The following is a 17,074-nucleotide window of genomic DNA, read 5'->3' on the forward strand; positions in this document are numbered from 1 at the left end:
CCCCAATCGCCCCCAACACCCCCTCGCCCGTACCCCCCGCCTAACGCATTGGCTTGCTCGAACCGCGCTTTTTGTTTGTTTCGCAATCGAGAAGCATATCTTACAGTGTCAAATTACTTATCAGATGTCATTAAGCTGAGTGTGATTTTTAATAAAATCGCGAGCGCAATCCTTCCAGCATTATTATTATTAGTATTATTTAGTTAATATTACGAAACAATATTGTACGAATATTAGCTCCCTACTGCTACCCCACACTTAAATACTTGTATTTTATAGAAGAATTGCTTTTATCTATTCGCCAAATGTATTTTTATGCAGTAGTATGCACAGGGTGTGAGCGCGTGCGCGTACGCTCGCTTGCTTTTAACGCGAACTACCAAGTGGAAAGGTGTATTATTTGCGAATAAGGAACGATGACAATCGTATTTGGCGCTTGAATGTAATACGGGATTATTCATTATATCGTACAATTAATATTTATTTTTTCGTGATTATCATCGCTGATATGCATAATTATGTCTAGTATTTCTGGACAGCCATTATGTGAAATCGCATCGGCAGTCATTATAAATTGCTATCGCGCAAAGGATTTGCTATTGCACTCAAGTGGAAAAGAGTGGCGCCGCTTGGAATAATCATCGGTCAAGGCCTTCTTGAAAAAGTCGTGAACTGGAAAACGTAAAACGAACGAAAAGCAGCTTCGCAGCGAGTGCAAGAGGATACACGAGGTCGGGGAGAGCGTGAGCTGGGTGGCGGCGATGGGCAATGGACGAGGGGCGCAGAGAGCGGTTTGATCAGTGCGGTAAGGGCGGGGAGACATAGAGGTAAGGCCGGAGAAGAAGGAAGAAAAAGAGGAAAAAAAAAATCGCAGACCCGGATGACATACGGGTCTGACGCAGCGTGACGCCGCGAACGGAGCCGTCATTCTTCCAGGCGCATCGCATAAGATGTAAACCAGCCCCCAAACGAACCGCCGACGCCGCCGCGAATAAATATTTGAATTACAATCCGAGCCGCTCGTAAAAACGTCGTCACTCGTAACGGACGATACAGCTCGCGGCCCAGGTTGGCCCCTGCATAACCCACACGAGCAACGACCTCCGGCTTTTGAAATTTAGTATCTCGAAGGTATTTCTAAGAAGATTCTAGGATTTTCTCGCCAGCATATCACTGTGGATAGAATGATCGAGTCCGAATTTGGAAAAATTTTGCGCGTAATTCCAATGAGCGGGAAATCGAGGGTAAAAAAATTCACGATGAACGAGGAGGAGGGAAGAAGGGAGGGGTTGTAAGTCGGGCCTCGTCCCAGCAGGGAATGTAGAGGATGTGGGGAACGTATTGGCAGAAGTGGACTGGGGAGGGGATGTAAGGGAGGGCGAGGCAGAGTCGATCACCTCGGGGTGCCTGACAAATCGTAACGTTTCCACTGCGGCCAGGCAGATTACGCGGCGGTCGAGCGTTCTTGGAACAATTTGTTAATGATTCTTAGGCGCCAGTAAATAAAGCCGCGCGGAATGCAAAGAGGCAGACGCGGCCGTGTCACTCCGCGCGACTCGCGCCGCGGAGAAAGTGAGACATCGTAAATCCCTGGCCCGGGGCCTCTTTATGGTGCCCGGAGCTTGATGCACGAGCCGCACTTCTCCACTTTATTAGTGGGCCTGACCCCTCCGAGCGCACGGTTTCGCCAACTCCCGGCCCGACGCCTCCGACTACGCGCTCCGCCGAGTATCCTTTTACCGGCGACGCCGCTACACGAGATCGCCTTTATCGTCGAGTATCCCTTTTCAAGGGAATCCCCTCCCCCTTCTCTCTCTCTCTCTCTTTTCAATCCACACAGCAATATCTTTATAAAATATCAAAAGCCGAGTTTTTCCTTTCCATCTCATGGCTTCCCTTACACTTTATCGTCTGAAAGCTGCAAAACTAATTTCTCCGAAATATCGACTAGCTAATTACGCTAAATTCTCCTTTTAATCCTATGCATGTGGATTAGAAACTATTAATCAAATTCGAAATTTATCATTTTATTCCAATCATTTGATTTTTAATACGAGGAGTTGGAAGGATTGTTTCTTCGCTTCTCGTATTAAAAAGAGGATCTAACAATGCCTCTTTTTGTAAATATACTTAATTTCTTGACAGGTTATTTCTGTTATGCGCGCCTTATCGATGTATTCAATTCTTTTTAATATTGAAACATATTACGAAAATAAACTCCAGTCGTACGGTTTCTCTAGTTTCTGCTTAAATATACACACGTGATAATTCTTTATATACATGCGTAGGTAAATATAGTTTTGTCGCTGGTCTAGTCATTCCTGATATATATTTAGCAGGCACTACTATTTCGAAAAATTAGTTACGTTACAATGAACAATTTTGTACAAAGTAAGTCGTCAGATACATTTTTGCGCCCGTAATGGACTCGCCGATCATTCTCGAGATATCGTACTTGTCGAGATAATCTTTTTGCTAAAAGTTACCGGTCTATGACTTGCATTCTGCAGGCTGATGCTCATACGTTTTACAATTCTTACTCCATGCATATTTATAACGTTATTATATCTTTTAACGATACTGTAATCCGTCGCCAGACTTCAAATAATGACTTAACTTAAAAGCCAAACGACCTAAACTATCTTTAAACAATCAACTCTATTCAATAATAATTTGTATTTTTAGCCTTTTCGATAAAGAAAAACCTTTATTAATTTATATATATATTTTATGGACACATAAATTCAAAGAATAGTTTCAAAAACTCTCCTATTATACATATTTGGTGCTGGTATGCAAGCGCGTGTACTTAGGTGACTATTGTTTAAAAGAAACCTACACTTCTAAACATCTCAACTATAGGTATATTTATAAAATGAACGTCCTTGCTAGATCATTCGATAGTATTGTGGACGATAAAATCTGTATATTTTAAAGATGTTCAACATGACTTTCTACCTCATACATCTACGTTACCTGATATCTTCATTTATATTAATGCCATACTTGAAACGTGGCACGATAACGTTTATAAGATTAACTCTTACTGATTTACAACGAGATATCCATTAAATCGATTACGCTTCATTAATTTGAAAATTGATAATTAAAATATTCTTCAATTTTATGATAATATGAGTAATCATCAATATTTCGATGAAATAGCATTTATAACGCATTAAAATATTTTTCATTCGTAAATAACTATACAAAAAAATTTCTGTGTACCTGTATTAAATAAAATATATTTAAAGCATGCGTATATATATATATATATATATATACGTGTGTACTTATGTCGTGTTAATAATAATTTAAAATATCATATCATTATAGACATATTTTTAATACAATGCATTTTAATTTATATGGGTATGCATAGCTCATGAGTAGGTTTCTACAATGCTCACTCAAATATGATTGGAAAGTTTTTGCATATTTTTCAAAGAGAATTGTTTTTCAAAGTAGGCACATAATTAGGTAGATTTGATCACAATTATACATAGACTTCACATTATGCCAATATACCTTCCTTCTAATCTGTTAAGAATTATCAAGGATATTTTCTTTAATATGTAATTATAAAGAATTTTATGGTAATATTTACGAGTTGCTTACAAAAATTAATTTACATGTACGTGACAAGGTACTGCGAACTAACTAATTATACGAATTTTGTAATTACATTGCAAATGGATGACTTGGGCCGTCCTCTATGCCAAATAGAATAAGTAATAAGTGCGTTTGTGAAAAAAGTATTATTAATATGTATTGTCTTTATTATTATTCTTTAGAAAACTTAGAATTTCCCTCATATGAGTAATATCGTCTCCCAGGGTTCATTAATTAGTATTCTTTGATATAATTTTTTATTTTATTTTATTTACTATTTTAATTTGATTATTAACGATAGCATCGCGATAATTATCATCAATATTTTATTAATTCTCATTTTTAATGAAAAGGTTTAAATAATTCATAAAGTAAATACTCACATATCCAAAAGAAAGATTTAACAATAAGATCAACAGTATTATATTATTACAATTGTGTTTTTGAAATGCTTATATAATTTAATTTATATTAAATGCGTACAAAACACTTGTCTGAGTTTGTAGAATATTAAGGGGCGAAATTTCTTAAGATCGCGAGGAGTTCATTTTCAACTTTTTGCAGTGCAAAGTAGTTATATATAAAATAAGTTAGCGCACATAAATCATGAATTTAAATTTCGAAAAATAAATGAATAAAAATGATGATTGTAATCGGTTTTATGTTATTGTCCTTGCATTTTTTGTGCTTCGTTTCTTTATTGATATTTACTAAGTAAGTTTACAACAATTGAATACCGTCATGACACCACTGCCTTAACCTTACGTTAAATGATCAATGCGATGCATTCGTTAAAAGAGCATTCGTTAAAGCATAGTATTTTTCAAGCTTTTTATATCGAGCCTTCAATAAGAGCACCACCAAAGTTTCGTGCCAAAGTCACATATCACATATACCAAGATTAATCTAAACATTAATGAAATAATCTCGATCACTAAACATCTCGCATACTAATGTCAGTCAACAATTCACCATAAGATTCCCTATGAAAGAGCAACGCTTTAGTCGCAGGCGCCATTAAAACAGTACTCGAGACTCAAAATTGGGCCGAGCTGCCCTTTATCAGGCGCGATCAGCTAATGCGGGCCAGCATCGATGTTAAACTAAGGAGATTAATTAAGACCCGTTGTCAGCTGGCTGCTCCCTTATCGGGGGCTCGTTTAAACACTCCTCTCATACGCAAAGTGCCGTACTCATTATTTTGACGGGCTCACGTGGAAGTGGCCGGTTAAGACCGTTTATAATGTGTTTTTTTTTGCGGCGATTGTGCCCCGCATTCATAATTTTTAATTGCCGAGTCTGCGTTGCTTTATCGTGATCGATGATTTAGTACAATACACTCGGGCGAGCGCGCGCCCTTTGAAGCTGATACGGCGGGAGGGGGAGGGTGACATAGACCGACAGAGACCGCATCCAACTTCATTAATGCCTTCTTTACTTAGCAGCAGCTTCGAGCACTGGACGCTTTTTAATACCTAAATAATGATAGAGGACGCACTTGAATATTTATGGGTAATTTATGGGTAGAACTATTTGCGGGATAATTGGCTTGGACGGGAACTTTTCCCTAAAATCGATACGACTGGGTTTTCACTTCAATTCTAAAGCTGCTTATTTGCTCAGATGGCTTTATAATTGAAGCGAGAACCTCGGACCCGTGATACCAGCAAATCAACGAATGGCAATCTTCCTTTTTATTTCCCTTTCTCCTTTATTTTTTCTTCGCTGTCGTACCAGCTGCGAATTGTTCTGGTACGATGTGTATAACACTCGACTTCCACGCACACACGTACCACGTACCCCCGTTCAGAGCTGCTTTTATCGTTCTTTGCAATCTCACAGGTTTTTCTCTGAAGCTAAAAAAATCAAAAGTATGGAGGTACACGCTCGTACAATGAGTAAAATGACAAAGTAAGTCATCGACATTTCTTTCATAAATGGAAATTATTTTTCTTGACAGAAGGTACTGCTCGTTGCCTTGATTTATTCTGAAACAAGATTTTTTTGTAATGTTCGTGAGCGCGATCGAAAAAAAAAATTTAAAAAAAAATTGGTTCATTAGGAATGATAAAGCTAATTTTCTATATCAATTTACTCAATTGGAAGTCATTAAAAAAGTGAATACTAACATAAAGTTTCCGACAATCTGACAAACACACCTATAAGCATTATTTTGATTATGAGCATTCGTAAACATACATGCACACCCAGTATAAGTGCGTATTTACGTAAGTCGGAGGAGGGGAGGGGAAAATTATAATGATTAGATAAGATTCGACGATAAATAAGCGAATAATGTTTTTGCTTTGTGAGATTTATGAAATCTGTAAGCAATGTATTCGACATGATTCGTAAATGTAATTACAAAGTTTCCTTACGATTTACGAGTATTGTGGAAAAAAGTTCTACTTGACGTGAGTGCAGTAATTGTTTCCGCATAGCAATTACAAGCTTTCTCATAATTATTAAATTTACTTCAATAGCTTAGATTAATAAATATAAATTTTTGGTATATCTAGTTGATTAATAAATCGAATGGAATTGATAGCTCGATCAAATTATTTCAAATCCTATGCCATTGGTGCTCGTGGATTATATAATTCACTTTTGTACAGATGAAACACAGCGGTAATCGAAGTTCATATATTCTTTATCTATGCGCCTTATTAGTCAAACAAACTAAATTATATATCAGCTGTAATTTTAATTAGAACCATATATCTTAATTACATTTCGACATCAATAGAACTTTGGTGCATCATAAATTTCTATGTCAATATTCACCGGCGCGGAATCGGTACTCTCACCACGAGATGTTTTTCACGCGCGATCAAACTCCGCAATCTCACACAATCATTTAAGAAGCGCCGCCTCTCGCGCCTCATATTTCGTCCTATATCCATTGATCTACCCAAATTAATAATACCCTTTATTAATTAATAATAGCGAGAAGCTCTGGTTAGGCCATGACCTCGCAGCTAACGACAATTAACGTTCTGCGGGGTTGCCTAAGGGTCCGTAGTATCGAGGCGCCAATTGACGCAATAATGCCACGTTACACGACTATTTCGACGATGTGGATCACCTTGCATGACCGCTCGTATTAATTGTCCTGATTAACAAGTGCGCGCTTCTCCTCTTCCCCAGCTCCGCCGTTGAGTGGCCCCTTCTCGCGTCCCGAAACTTTGCCACAAAAACGCAATCGTACGATGTGAGCATGAGAAACGTAAATTTTACATCACGCCAGCTCGATAAATTCTCGCCTTCTCGGTTGACTTTATTCTCTTTCTTTATCGTAGCCCGCATCAACAACTGATAATCGCTCGCATGGCCAAAGATGAATACCGAATGGGCGAAAAGCAACCCGCCTCGGAAACTCGATGCGTCCGTACAAACATTCGCTCGCATAGCCGTAGGTCTCTCGACTCTATGCCTCCGGCCTGGTACGCATTTGTTGGGCCCGCGAGCTCACGAGCCGATCTATCCCGATCTAGGCGGCAGGGTATAAGATAGGAGCAATCGCGGCGAAATCGCACGTCTAAGAGCTTGCCCCGCTCGATAGCATTAATAATTAATCGAATTTTTTTCGCGGGAGGAGTGGGCTCGCAGCCTAGCGACAGGCGCGACCCCGGAAGTCTCCCACCAGTATGACGAGGGCCGGAAGTGGGGAGGAAGGGCGGGTATGGAAGGCACCGCCCCGCGCCGGATGCGTTCGCCAGTAGTGCGGGAGGCACCGCGATCGTACGACTTCTCGAATTATAGATAGTAGATCCCGAAGTATCGATCAGCCCTGATTGTGCTCTTTCCTCCATACCACATTGACCGACAACCAAATATTCTATTAGAGATGAGGTTGATGAGCGCAGACTTGCATTATTCAACTCTGTAGGTCAAATGAGTGCTTCGTAGATCCGAATCGAAGATTCATCTATAGTTGTATGTAGTGCCATACGAGATTTAGCTTTGTTGCTTAATTCTGAAAATCTTTTATCTTCGCCTTTATGGACTATTTTCAGCCATTATTTGTTTTGGAAATATTGAAATTATAGGAGGAAAAAAAGTCTATAAGTGAATTTCACATAGCTGGTGCTTTTAGAAAACGAATGCATTAAATAAAAATCCATGTATATTCTACAATTAGTGCATTAAAATATTTTATGTCACTAAACAATGAATATATTTTATATATACTGCATAAGTGATAATGTTAAAAACTTGTAATCTTGAATACTATTTACGCCTTTTAATAAAGTACATGCGACAGAGTACATATGATAAATTAAGCTTTCATGAGCTAAAAATGGCTTAAAGCGCTCTCTGTATAATGAATTGAATCTTCTATGATACGAAAATATTTACGTGCATATATTCGAGAGTGTAAACATTAACTAACTTTAATATGCAAAGTTTAAAGCAACATTTACCTAGACGATCGATAAAACCATGTCAGATATGCAAGCTCGTACATTTTAAAAGGAAAATTTTATTATCTACATTTATTCATGAATAATTATAATTTTAATGATATAAGAATTTTCATTAATAATAAAATTAATCCCCAATAAGTTGAGATTATAAGTATACTTATAATTACCGATTTCACCATATTATTACGACAATTGAATTCTTAGATAAGTATTATCAATGTTTGCTCGTTAATGATCTATTAAAATTCATTACATCATATTAGAAGTGCGATTAAATAATGAAAAATCAAGAAAGTTTGTAAAAGCGCGGCTTTCATTCTAAATAAATTATGAGATTATCAGTTCTTACTTCTTGATGAATTCGCTTCCTTACTCCTGTAAATTCGAGACAATCAATAAATCAATTTTAAATAATTAAAAAAATTCAAAGCATTAATGGGATGATCAGTAGGTGGAAGAATATAATTTCAATTATTGAAAAAAGTTCTGAAATTCGATCTTCATCAAAATAATTTATTCTAATAATGGATGTAAAACTTTTGCGGTACCATATATACATTTGTCTTATTATTTCAATTTTTTTGTTTTCTCTATGAAAGTCGTCGATTTTAATGTAATTTTTGTATCTGAACCTGCGCTTATAAGATAGAACAAAATTTATCGAAAACAATTGCAAGAAGAGCGAGGATAATTTGAAGAAGGACTTATTCAACGATCGGCGCTTAAATACTAAGAATACAACTAACAATGAAAACATAAATTGTCTCCGATTATTCGGCGAACGTCAAAATTACGATTTCAATCGTGATCCGGCGGAGACGCGCGCCCGCCAACTTTTTCAGACGCCGACTGCTCTCAGGAGCGAAAGAAGATTATGGGGTGTGAAGAATGATAATGACGAGCTGAAAAAGCACTTTCCGATCGTATCGTCACCTGTTAATAAACGACTACGCGTCGCGATGCCGCAGTGGCGATAAAGACGCTGCATTGTTAACGGTGCCTGTTTGTCAACGGCGGTGAAACTAGTCAGCTTTAAATTTACCACTACTTCACGGCAATTCAATACGAATACACCCAATTCCACTACTCCCGACCGCGAGAATCACCAATGATAGATAATGACTTTTTCTATTTCATGATCAATGGTTTTCAGGATAATTCCGCTGATTGCATAAGGTTCGTGCTCGCTTCAATCCGAACGTTGATTAATAATTGCCAGTTAACTAGCTGATTGCCTGTTTGTATTTCATCTCTTGTCACAATTTTTCCTCTAATTATAAATTGTCACTTTAACACGCCTAAAAGATAAGTTTTGTTATATCTTTAGATTATTTAAAATTATTACATACTTTGATCAAACTCAATTTAAATTTATATTTTATCAGTTATTTTCTCTTGAATATTTGAAAATACTGCCGTATAAGTAATCAATTACATACATACATATATATATATATATATATATATATATATATATATATATATTATTCTGTAGTACGCAATTTAGTATATAGAATGTAAAATAATCATACACGCGTAATACTAATTTTGTAATACTAACATAACATAATTATTTGATAATTTCATTTTTTTCTTATTTTTATTATTATAATTCTTAAAACTAATAATAAAGATGATAGGAATTGATAATACTCAAAATGCTTACTGTAAATATAAAAAATTAAAGTCAATACGCGGTATAATTGTATACACAAAGAAGTCAGAAAGCTCCATAAACAAGAATCATTAGAATTGGTCATTCAAATTAATTTCAATTTTAATTTTCAAATGCATTGATAAAGATTGTATCGTATAAGCTAATCCTAACTTTGTATAAAAATATAAATATCAAATTGAATCAACATTAAAATGGGTAAATAAATTTTTGTACCAACTTAGCCTCGGTATTTAGTCCTTCCATTCGTTAAGAAATGTGATAGGGAATTTCAGACATTTTTTATTGGAATTACGTAAAGAATTTTTTTTTTTTTTTTATTTCAACATGCAATTACCAGATGTCTTCTATGATTCACTTAACAGAGCGGTAAAATGTAATTGCAGCATCTAGAAATGCGATATACGGCTATGTGTATGTCGCTGGCTAAGCTCCGGCTCAAAAAGTATTTTTTCTTCTTCGCCCCTCGTTATTAATTCTTGTCCCTCAACAAGTCTAACTTGACTTTGATTGAGCTCCCAAGCGCGATATCACGTAAATACCGTACTGTATAATTATACGAGAAGGCGCAAGAATTATGCCGTGTGCCGAGATAAAAGGTTGCAGTGAAATAGACGAATTCGTCGTGCAGCTCCAAAATAAAATTGACGGCCGATAAAATAATCGATTGACCTTAAACATTATTCGACGCGCTTTTCCGAGCCGAAATATGTAAAGTACCTATTTCGCGAGGCACTTACCTCCAATAATTACAGCCGATAATCGTTCTTCACGCTTCTCACAACCGCTAATCCGAGATCCAATTATTACCAGATGATTGATTGGAGGGAGGGGGGGGGGGAGAATGACCAGTGGCTATGGTCTCATGGGGGCACGTCCAATTCTTCGGAGGTAATTGTTTTGAGTGATCTCCTATTTATTGGCCCATCTAATGGTTGACGAATAATGGCGCGCGAAGCCGCAACTTTTCCCCAGAGTATCGTCAAACTTTGGACTGCGTTCATTAATCTCCACTGACTCCTCGCTACTCACGGTCGCTGAAACATTGATCGGTCGAGAAGATGTACGGAGTTCATCAGCGACTGCTGAGTTGAGCAAACGAGGAAAGCCAGAGCTTTCGCATAAAACAGGCCGAAGAGGAAAGTGATGAGGAAGAGGTCGCGGGGGTGCGAGCTGCGGAAGAATAAATCAAGGCTTTATGGGCGGCGGGAGAGTGGAGCTGAGCCTATAAATAATAGCTAGGACCCTCGTAAATGTCGAATTAGAAATGCAGGGGCAGCATTAGTGAGCAGGAAGTGTCGCGGCCTCTCGAGGGAAATTTATGCGCCCGCGGGCCGTCTCATTAAGGACCAGCTGGCCTACCTTTGATACACCTTGGCGGGCTCCGTATCTCCGGCATTATGCACCAATTATCGTAATCGTTGGATCTAATTATTAACCGGCGCGCAAAGCCGCATCATCCACGAATAATAATCGGCCGCGAGCGCCAGCCGATAAGGGTGCAGTGACTCTTCCGGTTTCACGATCGTCGCGTACATTAATTATTGCTTCGGCCCTTCTTTCTTCGCTTGTGCCTCCGTGCACTCCACCTTGGCCTTTCATTTTGCCGCCCTTTTTTTCATAAGCATGAGCGAGAGTAACCGCGTGCGCTTCGCTTAGAATCCAGCCCCTTTTTTTATAATTTTTGCAAGCTCACACTTTTCTTCTGGCGCCCGTGCCTTGCAGACACTTACCAAGATGTCCGATTAGGATATCCAATCGGAGACTCCGATCGGTCTCCCAAATATTTATACACACGATTGCTCACTTTCTTTCCCTCTCGAATAATCAACATTGCCGCTTATCTCTGTCGAGCCGTTTCTTTTAGGTTAATTTCATTATGATTCTTGACTTAATGGAACGAACTAACTACACATTAATCAAAAACTTGAATTTGTGGAAAAAGAAGTAACTCTGCAATTAATATTGTTTATTTTATTAACACCTACTCGACTATATTAATTCTCGTTTTAAATGAACAGACATTAAATCTTGTTTTTTTTTCAGCTATAAAAACAACATATCTTTCGCTAAAATCTTACCGAGCCTCATTGTTAAATAGAACATTAAAGACGCTTAAAGCATATCATTCCACAATTTACTAATTTATCCGTATTAAATATGTATGTCTGCGTGCGCGGCTGTGTGCCATAAATTATAACACTGTTTCGGTCAACAATAATCTTTAATATCAAGAATCATTAAAGCCTATAAGTGCTTCTTACTTCTTTACTTCCAAGCAATTTTTTAAAATTAGTAACATTCTTTAAAAGAGACAAATAACGATATTATTAATTATTTTTAAGAGTACTAAATCCGAGTGAAAATACAGAACCTGTCAGTCTCCTTGACGTGAAAGAACCTCAGGCGATACAAAACTTTCGAGACCGAAGCCTTTCGAAGGAAAATATTGAATATCACATTATTTTTCAGAACTTTCAAACATTAATAATTAGAAGACAATTATTACAAAAACATATTTATAAAATACATATCCGCCACTCTAAATAGCAGAAATAATACGTAATTAAGATAGTTTAAGAGGCATTAAAATTTAAAATAATGTTCATATTCTATTATAAGGTAATTGTACTGTACAATTAATATTAATAAGACAATCTGCTTTTTTACTTTTATTCCTTCTTCTTATTCTTATATTATTGTTTTGTTTTGTTTTTTTTAATGATTGTTACTAAATTTAACTAAATTCAAAAACAGCTACAAATATATTTCGTATTATTAAAATATCGTTTTTATATATAAAACTACATATTATTTGTATTATAAAGACATTTATGGAAAATGAGAAATAACAATATTTTAATTTGAATAATTTTTTATGAGGGCCAAAATTTTAATCTAAAAGGTACACTTTATTGGTCAACGTTGGCTTAACTTATCATGTTGTAAAACATTGCCAACATACATGTATTTTAATATAATTTAAATATTAAATACTAAATAACGAATAATATCATATTTTTTAGCTTTATTACTGATTTACATACTAAATAAATGTTTAATAATTGCCTATAATAGCTGACTTTGTTAGTTTTTTATGTTTATGGATTTGAAAGTCTTTGTTTTGAGGGTTTGATTACGAATATTACCTGATCTTGATAACAACAAAAAAAAAAAATATATATATATATATATATATGGCATATTTATATATATCATTAAATTAAAGAGTAATTAAAATTTTAAGTCCTCCATGCTCCTTCCTTCATTTATAAGAATGAAGGAAACACTTTTAAGATTTAAGTATAAGATATATTGTTTTTATAGTTCAGCAAACAACTTTAATATCTATTCATTTAATATAAGTATTAATAATACTTAATAAGCATTATAAAATGTAAAGTATTACATATAAACTTTTCTTCTTTCCATATAAATCAACAATAATACGGTAATACGGTATCTTGTGTACTAAAAATGATAAAGAAAAAAATCTATATTAAAGCACAAAAAGAAAAATTAATATTAAGCGAAACACAACAAAAAAATTTATAATTCATGAGAATTATAATCATAAATATCGTCATATCCGCTTTATATAGGTATTATATAAATAATTCCATAACATTTAATGCTTAAACTGTGTAAATTAATATTTAATTATTCTAAATTACTTATAAATTAGGTTAAAAAAAATTTTCTCTTTCGTATAGGTAAGTATAAATAAAATAATTGCATAAAACAAATCGTATGTAAAACTCAGACTTTTGCTTTATTCACTTTTCTGCAACTTAATGTAATTATTGGAAAAAGAATGTTTCTTTGAAGCTGAATACTGAAGATACAAATAAATAATAAGGAAAAGATACAGGCTGCTTGTTCTATAAGTTTACGAAGTTTAATAAACACTTGATAATCCACTGAATAAATAATGTCAAGTGTACTTGATCCTAAAACAGTTTGCGGAGTCATCCATAAAATGCAAATGTCTCCTGTTTTAGAGGCAAACGTGATGAAGTCCTGGAATTATGTACGAAAAAGGAAAAAAATTCGCCTGTATTATATAAAATTTCAATATGTTAATTTTTACTTTTTTACGTCAGAAAGAAGGGAACGGTTACTCTTAATTAACCAAAAACTGAATTCAAAACAGTAATATACGAATTAAAGTGAAGAGAATTGCCGTAGTCGTGATAGTTTACGTGAATAATTTAACGTCAGTTCAACATAGTAGAATTTAGAATGAAGGCTACAAATATTTTTTGTAAAATATACTTTATAAATACAATAGAAAAAAAAATAAATAAATAAATAAAAAATTCACAAGACAACGTCAGTTCAACATAGTAGAATTTAGAATGAAGGCTACAAATATTTTTTGTAAAATATACTTTATAAATACAATAAAAAAACAAATAAATAAATAAATAAAAAATACACAAGACACAGTACTTTACATTAAATAAATAATTGATTATTTGACTTTTATTCGGGAAAAAATTAGATAAATTTTTATTAGCAAATTTACGGATATAACGGTAAAATGATCATTTTCAAACTATGCGGTGAAAATATTCACATTCTATTCGCATATAATGAAACGTATTAAATTAAAATTATTCTTAATAAATTATAAATAAATAATAATATTATATTAATAATATTCACTTAGCATACTGTCGTACTCGCATAACAAGTAAATTCAAATAAATAAATTTTTATTAATATCTAAAAGAATATTATATTCAATAATAATAAGTAAAATATAAAGAAATAAAATATAACTATTTCTTTTTCTACGCCTATTTCACTCTTAATACGGCTGACATTTAATTTTAGAAATTGAATAGCATCATATATTGGAACGAACTAATGTTGCGAAAAGAAAAAAAAATCTCCCCGGCGGGGAATCGAACCCCGGTCTCCCGCGTGACAGGCGGGGATACTGACCACTATACTACCGAGGACTTGTGGTATATTCTTCTATTCGAGTATTAATATCACAGTTAGGACTATTAAAAAGATTAAATTATTTATGTTATATAACTTTATTACTCACTACTCGCAAATTAAAATGATTTTAGACTTATGAAATATCTTACTGTTGATTACCAAATAAATATGCCTGTTTTAAATGACAGAAATATAACGAGAAAATTTTCTCTTTTGTTAGCTTATGCTTATTCAACCTCTATTATGTATATAATATATTTAATAATTATTATTTATTATTCGAATTTATCAATATTTAATTATTTTATTAATATTGTTTAATATTTATTTATTATTTTATATATACAAATTATCATATTGTTCTCTTCACTTCGATTTATTTTTTTTTTACATTTAGTGTTTATTTTTTATTTTTAGTTTATTATTTTATAATACAATTATTGTATAAATTATTAAAATGTACTTATATCGAAGTCGAATATTGTATTCATACATAAGATTATAATATTATACTTTATACAAATCGTTCTGATTGTATTGCTAATAGCATTAGTATGTTCGTGAAATCTCTTATTGCATTATAAATTTTACGAAATGACGTAGGATAATGTCTATAATTTTGTGCTACGAGTTGAATTTTATAAGAATAATGCAAGAAGTGGATTTGTAACCTGTAGACTGAATATTCTGTATTAAAAACTCTCTCTGTCTCTCTCTCTCTCTCTCTCTCTCTCTTTCTGTGTGTGTGTGCGGGGGGGGGGGGTGTATTATTTTAAAACAAAACTCATTATCTCCAACTATATCCAATTTATGTTTTTATTACATTATACCAGTGCTTCTGAAATCAAATATTTGTATAAAATTTAAGAATCTAAATCTTATTTTGATATGTAAATTCTTATAATTTTCGAAAATCTAAAGTTTTAATTAATATACATGCCGCTTGTTATTGAACGATTTATTAATTAGGCAACTTAATATTTTGAGATGCTGCAACATTTTTATTTTTTTTAAATTCTATTTTATTTATTTTATTATTACAACATTAATTCTATTTTTCTGTATTAGCTTTCTTATTAAATGGCAGCAAAAGCTTTCGCATAATGCACGAATGAAAAAACTATTCAAGAACATTCAGATTTCAAAATAGCATTAAACAATTGGCTCTATAAAAAGACGATAAATTGATACTGCAGTTTCATTTAAGATATACAGGACATATTGTTGATAAAATGTTCGTTAGAACAAATTGAACTCAAAATATATAAGTGCAATCAGAGTCAAGTGTTTAAGGTGTTAAAAAGAGGAGAAGAATACATAATGAGGAAGATGGAGTATGCATCATTCTATTCAACCAAGCGGGTTAATTCGTATAATAATGTACAACATTCTATCAGTGTTTCGGTATGATAAGATTACTAACGCGTGGAATAATGTATACGAGCACGGTGTGCGTAAGCGGACAAGTTTGTTGTGGTTGAGCACACGTTTCTTTTACGAAATATGCGGTGATCACGAACTTCTACGAGTCGGTGGCCCGCTAACGGAGAACGAGAAGGACGTCTCGTGTCCCCGAAAAGCGCATTTCCCACTTTATTAACAATAAGGACGTGGAAGAGCGCGCGTACAGACGTTGCGGGCATCACTGGAGTGCGCACGGACTCCTCATCGAGGACCCTTTCCAGGGCGGCTGAGTACCACTGGGGTCCGATTCGGCTGAGGCCGGGGAGCCCGGAGCTCATTCGCTAGCTTTCGCCTCTCGGACAGCACAATGAGACCAATTACTTTAATTGCAGCCCAAGACCGATGGATGCGAAAGCTCCCAACCAACCAGCGAGCAGCCGGAAGTCGGGGTAAACGCCGTAAGACAATTGCGCATTTTCCCCCCGCGTGTAATACGCGCCTTCCGCCGATTTCACTCTTTACCTTTTTTATCCCTCTCACACCCTCCCTCCGCTGACCGCTCGCAGCCCGCCGCCGTTTCTCGCTCATCTCTCATTCCCCGATCTTTTTCTCCTCTTTTCCAATCGGCGCCACCTCCTTCCGCCCTTGCTGCGCGACTCCGTGAAAAGTGGCCAGCCTGCCTGTCTTTGCTCTGGATGCCGTTTCGCTCATCGAATGCGCGTCAAGGACGATCAGCGTGTTCCCCTCGATCGCAGAGTCCTGTCTGCCTACCTTCCTCATTGGCATTATCGAGCATAAATCGCGAGACATTAGCGACCGTCGGTTGACTCTCCTCGAATGATTTTAGAGAGACTCCGACTCGATGGCCGACGCGAGTCTTTCGTCTAATGCCCCTTTTTATTTGTCAACCGCTTGACCAGGGCTTGAATACATAACAACATGATAACTGCAGTTTAGAACTTTTTTTTATCATTATAATAAATACATTGTCCAAAATTTACGA

The 17,074-nt window shown here is 35.2% G+C and overlaps 1 non-coding gene across 1 annotated transcript; it reads right to left on the minus strand.

Moving 5' to 3' along the window:
* Nucleotides 1–14,609: 14,609 nt before the first annotated feature.
* On the minus strand, nt 14,610–14,681 carry TRNAD-GUC (transfer RNA aspartic acid (anticodon GUC)). The gene has a single exon. It is a non-coding gene; the product is annotated as a tRNA-Asp (tRNA).
* Between the last annotated feature and the right edge of the window lie 2,393 nt (nt 14,682–17,074).

This window comes from Ceratosolen solmsi, unplaced genomic scaffold (genome assembly GCF_000503995.2).
Source record: "Ceratosolen solmsi marchali unplaced genomic scaffold, CerSol_1.0 scaffold53, whole genome shotgun sequence".
In the NCBI taxonomy this organism is placed as follows: domain Eukaryota; kingdom Metazoa; phylum Arthropoda; class Insecta; order Hymenoptera; family Agaonidae; genus Ceratosolen; species Ceratosolen solmsi.